At 33.7% G+C, this 12,805-nt stretch overlaps 1 protein-coding gene across 4 annotated transcripts in view; it reads right to left on the reverse strand.

The window, feature by feature from the left end:
* The window catches only part of LOC106868055 (uncharacterized), a 617,273-nt gene that overhangs the window by 498,533 nt on the left and 105,935 nt on the right, over nucleotides 1-12,805 (reverse strand). The gene's annotated exons all lie outside the window — the stretch shown is intronic.

Genomic DNA, 12,805 nt, shown 5'->3' on the forward strand with positions numbered 1-12,805 from the left:
CGCTCTCAATAACGTTAATGACGTTGGTAGATTGAAATGAAATTAAGACAATGTTTAATATTTCATGCATTCTATAGGGGCCACTGTACAATCAAAGAACATTGATATATTAATTTGCCAAGATAGTCCTTGTATGAAAAAGGCACTGAATTGTGTGACATTAGCAACATCTAGAAGGGCATTAGCAGAGCTTTACTCAAGAATCGAAATTTATCTCAATATTTGACCCAGGGAAAGCTTATCTTTTCTTATCCCTGACTCGAAAATTATGGGGAAAAAAATCTAACGAAACATAATTACTTACAAGTTTGCGGTCTCTGCATCAGCAGAATCATTTTTACTAGCGACAAAATGTCTTTGCGCTATGAATTTCAGCTCTTAACATTCTGCGCTCAAATCCCATTTCAGTTAAGCTTTGCTTTTCCTCTTTCGATTTCAGTTGATAACGTAATAGTGAAGTATGAGCTCGACATAATAGACTCTTCCACTTTCCCTTCTCAAATTTCTGGCCTTGTATTCATGTCGGAAATTATTATTTACTATATAGCAAACTAACGCTTAGAGAATGTTAGAACAAACAAGGGTATGAGAACATTTAAACATTTGAATATGATCGCATTGAAAAACAACCGTGGTTTTTTGCGTTATATTTACCCTATCCTTTTTAATGCATTATGCTTTAAAATTTGATTTGATGTGTAGAAAGAAGCTAAATGAAACATAACCTTTCAATTTTAAATGTATGCATTAAACAATCTTTAAGAAGTAATTTTCCTGAAATACTCATTTTATATTCCCAGTATGTTTATACTGCACTTTGTTGTTTACTTTGTTCTTTCATTTTGTGTAAATTGTACATTGCGTACTGATTTATCTCAGTTTCCATTTGAGCAGAGACAGCAGGTGTAAGTTTAATTCAGTAGAAATTATTGGTAATGTATTTACAATCAGTAGAGTGTAAAAGAAATGGTGAAATTAAGATGAAACCAGGCAAAGTAAAGCTGAGATTGATAAATAATATGAAGGAAAATGGGGAAAAAGTAACGAGACGTAGAGTTGACTATATGAAGGAAGGTATAATTAATGTTGCAAGAAGAACTTTAATGAAGATTAGAAATTGCGTAATCAACAACTTCGCCAATAATTTCTTTTTAATTCAGAAAATTAAAATACAAAAAACTTTTTAAAGTATAACATGTTTGATATTTTCCCAGTGTGTTTGTCATAATATTTCAGGACTGCACTAGAGAACGTGTAGAAATATGTACTGTACCACATGCTAATTTATTGAAAATAGTCATCAGTTAGCCTGATATTTCTTTCTTTTTATATCAACCCACTAATTTTCTCTCTTTCTCTCTCTCTAGTTTTCTCTTTGTGCTAATATATTTGTCAATTTCTTTTCATTTTTTAGTCTCTAGTATCTCCATCACATTAACCTTTGAATGGTAACATGTCACTTTTTATAGTAATGTGAGATGCTTCATTTATTTTGCAGAAAATGTAAATATTTCCTGGTGTAAGTACAGGTAATCGCGTCAGAAAAGTAAATATAATTGTTATTTTACCGATGGTTATACGTATACTCAAAAGAAAATGCTGTGTAGGTTACTGTGAAAGACTTAAAAATAAATGTTAATAGAAATTATAGAATTTAAGAGTCAAGTAATTCACTGTTGTTTGTTTCTGTAGGTACAGTACAGCCCTGATCAAGTATTTCTATATCATACAAATGTTCGGTCTAAAACGATGAGGGTAAACCATAGGGCCATTGTTTTTTCAGTTAAGCCATGTTTCCACTCTACTGCGTACATTGATGAATTACATGAAATGCAATAGAAATGTTTGAGCATGTTACACTCTCCCCATTCTCCATTATTTCTGACACTACATTCTATTGAAAGCAACAGTAAACGCTACAAGTTAGAATCAGTCATAGCACGCACGACAGTTGCTATTTCTGAGAATTTGTTGTTGATGGTACGCAAACCAGAACAGTGCTTAGGATTAAAGAAGTGTTTGATGCTGCTGCAATTTTTGTTTGCGTATGTTTTGCGTGAGTGAGAGATATTTATTTTACTAAGTATGCTGTGATAATGTTCTGGAGTATAGACTGTGTTTACGTGGAGTGACAGAAGCTTAGAGGGGTGAAGCCTGCGGTGACAAATTCTGCCCCTTCCATATTTGGGTTATTTTCATTTTTATTATTTTCGGTTATTTATGTAGATTTAATGCGCAGTCAGAGGGAGAACTGAGCAAGAAAAATAACTTACTAAATTTAGCTTATCCAGATTTAACCAGTATTGTGATACAAAATAATGTCTGTATCAATGCAGGTGTTAACTATTTGATTTTCGATAAAACACTATAATGCATCTGTGAGAGCACGAGTAACTCTATGCAGAACATAATTATTCCCGAGATTTATTGATATGTAATTCTAAATTATATGTTGTTATTATTTAGCTGTCCGAGGAGATGTGTGATTACTAACATTTCATCCTCGATAATCCTATTTTTTTCTCGGTAGTGATACTTACTGGAATACGTTGCATTCTCTTCTAAAACTACAGCGTATGGTTTGAAGGAGGACTAGCTACTATTTCGAGCAGAGAGAGCTACAATTCATTGCCTTCCTTATTTGCTTGCTGTAATATATCATTGCAAGTGATATAAAATGTATTGCATGACCCATTGTATGAAGCGTTTTATAAAATAATAAACGAGTGAAACGTACACTAAATGTAATGCTATATGATAAACCATAGAAAATACCTATAACTTATTAAATCAAGTGATATTGGTAACATACAACCAAGTGACATATATTTAGTCATGAATAGACTACGCTATAATTCTTTTCAAATATTTTATAAAATTTGGATTTATCAAAATGCCATTAAAAAAGTGGAGGTTAGTAAGTCATTTCATATTGTGGAAGCTTTCATTATACTTTTTTGAAAATCTTTCCAAGAATACTTCCAAGAAAATTCTTTCTACGTGCACTGGAGACTACAACATTGCAAATAGTGCTGAACCTTTCTTGAATCCCGCTTAAAATCAGCTTGACTCTATTTACAGTTTCTGCTAAAACAGTTTTACAACTGTAATCCCATTCCAAAGTAAAATTCTAGTATTTTATTCTCGGAATTTGCAACTTAATTTCTTCCAATAGAAACGATGTATCATGACATGGCACCCTTATATAGCTTATGGACATACAATGATATACTGCTGTAATAAAACAGGAAATGACAATGAATGTTAATTTTAACTTTGACCTGATAGAAAATGGCTTCTAGATAAGAAAACGGGGAATTAAATTGTTACAAAAGTGCCGTCTGCTATCAATAGATTATAATGAAAATGTAATATTATTAGACAGATTGAAACGAGTTTGGCATTTCCAGTCTGTCTATTGAACTCTTATCTTAATAGACTAGCGGCATAATTAATTATTATAAAAATATTTCCCGTTAATTAGTAATTAATATCAAATAATGTTGTTACGAATTCATTTCCTCTGTTTAATTGGGTTATTCTGTTTATAGCCAACCTATTCTTAAATTTCAGAAATAGCCCCGAATTTGGAGACAGAGTGAGAAAATTGCAGTAGCTAAGCACAATTATGTTCTAAGTAAATTTATCGATTAGAATCCTCATAAAATGACTTTAAATAGAACTATATTGATCCATTAAAATACCAAAGCAAATGGCTGATTACAATGTCTTTTATTTTAGATTCAGAATATTTTCTATGCTTGTAATTTACCTATATCAAATGCATGTCGTAGAGTAATCGGAATAAATGAAGCAAATATCTGTTTATTTTACTAACTTCAGCTAATGTAGCATACACTCTAACATAATCAGTATTATTTAAATGTGAAGCAAATTAATAGATGTAAAATAGCCGAACAGTATTGCTCAATTTTAATTGTACAACATAGGTGTATGAAATTGTTTCGTATTATTTATATTTTTATACAACTTACAAGATAGATATTAAAACTTTACTCGATATTCTTAATAGACTCAACTTGTACATAAATCTATATGCACGAAATAACTTTAAAATAAACAGGTAATTTCTTTCAAATTGTAAGCATTCGTTCAGTAAATGTGTCTGTGTGTGTGTGTGTGTGTGTAGAATGATAGATAGACTCATACACACATATATAATATATATATATATACTCTCTAAAGTTGATTATCTTGATTAACTCTATCTATAGCTGAAGTATCAAAGAACAAGATACTAACTCAGAATACCTGATCGATATATTTATCCACTTGGTCGCGTTGAATCTAGGCAGGAAATATACAAAGCTAGAAAAATGATTACGTTTTGGATCTCATCAAAGAATCAATATTGTCATATTGTTATCACGTATGCTATACGCAAAAAAAGTATGAAATTAAAAGTGATAGGGACATATATTGATTGAGAAAGATGAGACGTCAATATGCAATGAAGAGATCCTGTTTTCAGTGGGGCAGTAACTAAAGTATATATCGTTAGTTAATATAATAGACACTAAAGAAGTAAACTTCAGCTTCGCGACTTCTAATATATCTAAAATAAGTAAATTCTCTTGTTCTGTCAACAAAATAAACATGTGACAATTACAATCAATGATAGGTACTTTAAGGTGTCATCTCTTAACATACAAATCTTTTTCGGATCACACTCTTCTGTCGTTTTAAAAATTAAGAACATATTAACTAATCTTACCTGAACTATACCATATCTGAGGAAAAAAAAATTAAATGGTTTGTCACAGGGAACATAGAATAGTTATATACCATGAAATATAAACTTAAAATGATTAAGTATTTTTACATCGAAATATACGTACTTTTGCCCAGTCTTGATGATGATGATGATGATGATAATAATAATAATAATAATAATAATAATAATAATAATAATAATAATAATAATCCTTTCTAATGGGAGCACATAGCCTCAAATTTTGGGGAAGGGATTAAGTCATTACATCGACCTCAGTGCGTAACTAGTTCTTATTTAATCGACCCCGAAAAGATGAAAGGCGAAATCGACCTCGGCGGAATTTAAACTCAGAACGTAGCAGCAGACGAAATACCGCTTTCGCCTGGCATGCTAACAATTCTACTAGCTAGCCCCCGGCATTACTTGGAACTGCACGTATTTTTCGTAAAGTTCTGTCTGTCTGAGGTCCTTGTTGTGACTTGACAAACAGTTCAAACTCCCGGTACACACAATATCTTCAATCAACAACCTCACAATATTGTATACGGTGCGGCGACTACAATAATAATAATAATCGTTTCTATTATAGACGCAAGGCCTGAAATTTGGGGGAGGGGGATAGTCGATTACATCAACTCCAGTACTCAACTGGTACTTAATTTATCATCTCCGAAAGAATGATAGGTAAAGTCAATCTCGGCGCAATTTGAACTCAGAACGTAACTACGGGCAACATATCGCTAAGCATTTCTTCCAGCATGCTAACAATTCAGCCAGTTCACCGCCTTAATAATAATAATAATAATAATAATAATAATAATAATAATAATAATAATAATAATAATAATAATAATAATAATAATAATAATAATAATAATGATAATGATAATAACAATAATGATAATGATGATGATGATAATAACAATAGTAATAATGATAATAATAATAATAATAATAATAATAATAATAATAATAATAATAATAATAATAATAATAACCGGATATTATTATAAAAGATCAAACAAAGAAGACGTGTTTATTAATTGACCTGAGTATTCCCTGTGATCATAATATAGCGGCGAAAGAATTTGACAAGATCAGTAAATATAAAGACTTGCGAATAGAAACTGATAAAATGTGGCACCCCAAGGCGACTACCGTAACAGTGATTGTAGGATCTCTAGGAATGATAAAAAAAAAGGTACTGAAATCTATTTGAAAATAATACCAGGCTTACCATCCCTACAGGAAGTGCAAAAAATCGTGTTAACTGGAACGACTCATGTACTGAGAAGAGCATTATCGCTGTGAAAACATCCATTCATGATTTTTCTTTTTTTCTAAATACATATATTACCTGTGAATTTGCGTGTGTAAACTGAGAATGCATACTACGAGTTTCTAGGTGTACGGAAGACACTTGGCGAGAAATGGAAGAAAATTTGAAGAAAGAAGAAAACAACAACAACAACAACAACAACAACAACAACAACAAAAACAACAACAACAAATAATAATAATAATAATAATAATAATAATAATAATAATAATAATAATAAGGCGGCTGGACGTGGCAGCGGCTGGACGTGTTCTTCGCTACTCTGACCTGTCAGCAGCTGAAGACACAGAAACATTAACACAACCCAGCAGGACAACTGAAAAAATAACTCTAGAAGACTGGAATATCTACAGTTACTCTGTGACTATTTTGAATTTCCTTCAAAATAAGCAAAGCAACTTACATATCTACAGCTTTGGACACACAAACGAACACGTCAAAAAATTTAAAAACTTCAATATCTCCAATTTTGTGCGAAAATGTTGTCTTCCCTTCTTCCCTAAATAACAGAATATGTATCGCGCATTTAATTGTGTAACAACACAATTAAATGTGTGATAAAAAAATTAAAGAAGTAAGCACCTGCCAATATACATACACTGCACAACTACAAAAACTGTAAACCACAGCAAAACTTTTAAGAAGAAAAGAAAAATTCCAAAAGAAAAAGAAATTCAGAAATTTAAAAATCCAACGAGGTGAACATCTCTTTCTCCTACTATTCCCAAAGACTAGAATATCTACAATTTCCTGTGAATATTTTCAATCTCCCTCAAAATAAAATAAGTTAGGAAACTTACATGCATACAGCTTTCAAACTCACAAACGATAAACTTAAAAAAAGAAAACCTTTAATATCTACGACTACTGTGTGAATACTTATCCTTTCCTCTCTCTTTGAGTATTCGAAAATGTAAACATCATCCTCCTTTTTATTCTCAGAACAATACCATTTCTCTCTGTGCGGTCATACAAAAGACCATATTTAGTTAATCTTAAAACTTTACTATCTACAACTTGTTTTCTTTTCTTTTGACTCTCCCTGAGTATTCGAAAATGTAAATATCCTTTTCATTGCAAAAGTCCTACTGTATTCTCCAACGAGATAGACAAACGAACATCCCAAGAAAACTTAAAACTTTAATATGTTACCCAAATACGTAAACACACCGTTTATTGCAACAACACAATTGAATTCAGAAATTCAAAAATTCAACGACGTGAATATCAGTATATATATATAATTATTGTTTTTTCTACCAGTAATTACAAATAGAATAGGTTGAATTACTAGACAAAAAACAGTAATATCAGTGATATCAGTTATGATGATGATGATAATCATAATAATAATAATAATAATAATAATAATAATAATAAGAAGAAGAAGAAGAAGAAGAAGAAGAAGAAGAAAATTGCACTACTGGGTACTGCACACATTCTACGCAAAACACTTTCAATACAGTAAACATAAGAGCACCACAGCAAACCACAGCACATACCCAAGGCGCACAGAGCTGCGCTCGGTAGTGAAGTGAAAGCACGTTATAAAAATAAAACTACTGAATAATAATAATAATGAAAGGAAACAGGTGGTGTCTTATGGACTGATTAATAGTGATACATATAGAGATGGTGTCACAATAAAAACACTGGTAAATGCGCAACCTGATAATCGCTACCTCATATGGGTGACAATGAAAAATCAAAATAAGCCATTGATGATGACAGTGGTATACCCAGAAGGCTCAGAGATTCTGGTCCGGCTCCAGCCTGTCGATATCCAGAAAGGGACCACCGCACACAGCGTAGATGGAGCAAGCAAATTAATGCTGTGGTCATGGGGTGTTACTACCTGAGCAGTCCGGTAGATGAAAATGGTGCTCAAATTAGGGATTACTGACAACGTATGCATGATCATTGGAGAGAGAAGGGATTATTTCAACTCACGGAACAGAGAATATGTGATCAAGCTAGAGCAATAACAAAAAATTGTTGGTTCACAGAATTAGAGCTCGAAGCTATCAAAAGACGGGTCATGGGAAATAGCAGCAGAGATAACAATGAAAATACAATTCTTACTAATAAGAGTAATCCCATAGCACAGGAAAGGAGCAGTGGTAGTTTACTTGATGAGAGACATATAGATGATCTAAAAGAAGACAATAAAACTAATGGTGACATGACAGATGAACAAAAGGCAATCTACGACAGGATAATGGCAAGACTACAGGAGAACGATAGCGACATTATTTGCAACCTTAAAAAGGTTGATCGATGGAAATTGAACCAAGAAACGAAAAATGTCAATGAAATTCTGAAATACATCAGGACAAACAACGTCACAGAAACAAATAATTTGATAAAGGCAGTAAGTATTGTTGTAGCAGAAAACGTGGGTGTTGATGTCAAGAAAAAGAGACATAAGGGGACTGACAAAAGAAACGTTCTATGATGGAAAAGAAAAATCCAGGCCGGGTTAGACAAGCTCTCGAAGGAAATCTCTCTGTTAGACCGAAAAGTCAACGATTTGTTATTCATGGACGCCAACAAAAAGTCAACGATTTGTTATTCATGGATGACCTCAAACTTTATGGTAAAGATGAAGTCCAAGTCAGTTCCCGCGTCGATATGATGTATCAGAATGGAGTTCGGACTGAGAAAGTGTGGTGTGTTAGTCTTGAAGAGAGGCAAGATCAAATGTATGGACGAGCTAACGATATCGTCGGGGGAGGTTTTGAAGCAGATAGAAGAGAGGGGCTATAAGTACTTGGAGATTTTGGAAATGGATAAATTGATGAAGAAAGAAATGACAGGAAAATTTACGGTGGAGTACTTGCGCAGACTGAGACAGATAGATAAATCGAAATTAAATGGACGAAATAAGATCGAAGCTATCAACACCTGGGCGGTTCACTCCTTAGATATGGAGCAGGAGTAATCGCATGGACAGTAGACGAACTGTCTACTGTCTACGAAAAGCTTTGGCAGAAAGATAAGGAAGTTGCATACTAGATATGGACCACTCCACCCAAAAAGTGACACAGACAGACTGCATGTACTAAGAAAAAGAGTGGGGAGGACTTATTGGATGCGAACACAGCATTAGAGCAGAAGAAAACAACATAGCATGGTATGTAAAAAATGCTACAGATCCACTATTATTAGAAGTAGGAAGGTCAGGCTTGTATAGGATGAAAGATTGCAAAGATAAAGCTCTATACAAGAAATTGAAAACGAATGAAACTGAAAATAGGTGGGTAAAGAAAAGAATGCATGGTCAATTTCATAGGGATGTTGAAGATAAGACAGACAGAGAAAAAAGATGGCTGTGGATGACTAAAAGTAATTTAAAACCGGAAACGGAGGCTCCAATCTGTGCTGCCCAAGAGCAAGCACTAAGAACAAACTACATAAAATACAGAATAGACAACACAGCAGAAAGTGATGAGTGCAGAATCTGTGGACAAAACGGTGAAACCGTATGGCATATTATCAACCAATGTGCGTCACTAGCCCAGAAGGAATATAAAAGACGCCACGACAATATAGCCAGGTTTTCCACTGGACACTCTGCAACAAATATGGACTTGTCAGAGCAAAAAATTGGTACGACCGCAAACCTGAAGGCATCGTCGAAAATCAAAATGGAAAGATCTTATGGGATTTTATGATCCAGTGCGACCATGAGATAGAGAATAGGAAGCCGGACAAACTATGCTGGATCATAGATATAGCATGCCCAGCTGACAACAAGGTATGCGATAAGGAAGAAAGAAAAGTCGAGATACATCACAGGTTAGCTTGGGAAATTAAGCAGTTGTGGTCGATGAAACAGGTAGCAGTAGTACCAATAATTGTCGGAGCCCTGGGAACAGTGAGCAAATATCTCGGGAAGTACGTGGAACAAACAGGGGCTACAATAAGGGTGGAGCACTTGTAGAAAACAGCACTGCTTGGAACTGCTCGAATACTCCGGAAGGTGCTCGAAAAATAAGAGGTGTTACCTTAATTTACTGGTAGTGAACAGCTGACACTGTAATACATCTCCAGCGTTAGAAGCTGTGCAAAGGCAATGATAATAATAATAATAATAATAATAATAATAATAATAATAATAATAATAATAATAATAATAACAACAACAACAACAACAACAACAATAAGACCAGTGATAATAACAATAACAATAGCAATAATTATTATTATCTAATTATTATAATAATTGGAAAATATCTGTTGATCGCCGAATGGCTAAGTTAAGCGTTTGGGTCTAGAATAAGGCTTAAAGCTGAGGATGGAATATGAGTGAATTGTCTTTCAACACCCTTTTATTTTCATATCTCAATGCTATCTTTATATTTCCTGGTTTGGCTTGGAAGAAAAGAATGCACCTATAGCCTTCGCAGATCCTCTGAAACCGATGCGATTGATACCATCACGGTTCTATTAGAATTGCAAATGCTCACGTAGCCTTTTCATACGTAGTAACATCCCTTTTGATAGCTGACACATGATCAACCTCTCTAACTCATTCACCTTTTATCTGTAACTTTACTGAACATATGAACATATTTATTTTTTTATAACTCTCATATCTTAGACCATGCGGGACGATAAAGCTCCTGATAGTAATAAACTAGAAGTATAAGCAGGGATATTCTAAATCTGTATCCAGAGCTTAAATATCTTAACCCGCTAAAGAACTTAGCAGACCGAGAATGCGGAAAAGACATCCGTATAAATTAGTATCCATTTACGAATATGCGCACACGCATGTATATGTACAGTGGGAGGGTTGTGTGTTTGTGAATTATTATTTCCAGCTGATTTGGCACATCAGACTATAATTAGTAGATTATTTAGAATTAACAAACTTTTTCCGAAGGTAAATGGAGATTATACACAAGAATTATATGAGACGGTTCATCCAAACTTCTAATCGCTTTCACATGAACACAACAGAAACCAGGAGAAAGCACTCCTCTTAGAGATTATTTCTTCTTTGAAGCACTGACAGATGTAATTAAATACTAGCAGTTTTACTTCTATTATCTTTCATTCACTAAATGAGTCTCTCGGCGAATATAACTTCTCACTTTTCATCCGTATGCGATTTGTTAAGTTAATCTACCTCTCAACTAACCACCCTACCTATCCATATACCTACTTATTAAGCAACTTACCCACCTATATCGCCTACCTACTTATCTAACTACACATTTCCCTATCTACCTAACTACCTATGTACATACTAGCTTACTTATCTATCTATCTATCTATCTATCTATCTATCTATCTATCTATCTATCTATCTATCTATCTATCTATCATTCTACGTATTTACCTATATATATATATATATATATATATATATATATATATATATATATATATATATATATATATATATATATATATATATATTTATATACATACATATACATATATATATATACATACAAACACACACACGCACACACACACACACATGCATACCATATACTTTTATCGTAACACTGGCACACACACACGTGCATATACGTTTGTGCGTATGCAGACCTATGATACATAACACATATACGTATCACATAGCTACATGTGTAAACACGCACATACCGTACATATGGATAATTGAATAAGTGAATGTAGGAGTGGATCTACAGAGTAATGGAAAATTTTCTTATAGAAACTAACAGTTTCCATAGAGCGGGATCCTTTATGTTCCTTAGGCTATTTAGAATTGAACAGCTGTTTTCAGAAACCTACAATTATTAGTACCATTGTTATACTGATCACCGTCATTGGCGATAACATTATTGTTAGTATTCATTATATATATATATATATATATATATATATATATATATATATATTTAAATAAATAGATAGATAGATAAATATACATACGAGTGTGTGTATAGTTTTAGGCATCCCTCATCTGAAGACGAGAGATCGGTTTATTAAATTCTATTGAATTACCCGAATCTAAATGACTGTGTAAGTCACAGTGCATTCCATATAGAGGTGTATCTTTGAAGTAATTCTCAGTTTTAATTAGTTTGACTCACTGTGTGGCTTTGTGCTTTTCACATTACAAGTACAATACACCCGATCGACTTTTATATAGTTTATGTCTCCTATTTTCAATACAAGCTGAAGGCCGAACTTCACTTTGTAGAGAAGCGTATTTCTTAAAGATGTCACTCAGCGACATCTAATCTGGGACCTCATTCATGGTTGCAAAGGAAACTTCCTTAATATTCGGGCCTATTGCATGTAAACGCCCGGGCGCGCACTCGCACACACACACACACACACACACACACACACACACACACACACACACACACACACACACACACACACACACACACACACACACACACACACACACACACACATGTTTTACTTGTTTCAGTCATTTGACTACTGCCATCCTAAAGCACCACCTTCAAAGGTTTTAGTGTAACAGATCAACCCTAGTTCTTATATTTTTTAAAGTCGGGTACATATTCTCTTGGTCTATTGCTGAATAGCTAAGCTACAGGGACAAAAACAAGCCAGCGCCGGTTGTCAAGTAGAGGTGTTGATGTTGATGGTGGTGGTGGTGGTGGTGGTAGTGGGGAACTAATACAGATAAAGGGCACACACAAATGTATGCATGTAAATGTGTTTATCGGACAGACTTAGAAACAATCACCATCTATCAAATTCGCTCAGAAACCATT

The sequence above is a fragment of the Octopus bimaculoides genome, chromosome 3, assembly GCF_046866305.1.
Source record: "Octopus bimaculoides isolate indiv1 chromosome 3, ASM4686630v1, whole genome shotgun sequence".
Classification (NCBI taxonomy): Eukaryota; Metazoa; Mollusca; class Cephalopoda; order Octopoda; family Octopodidae; genus Octopus; species Octopus bimaculoides.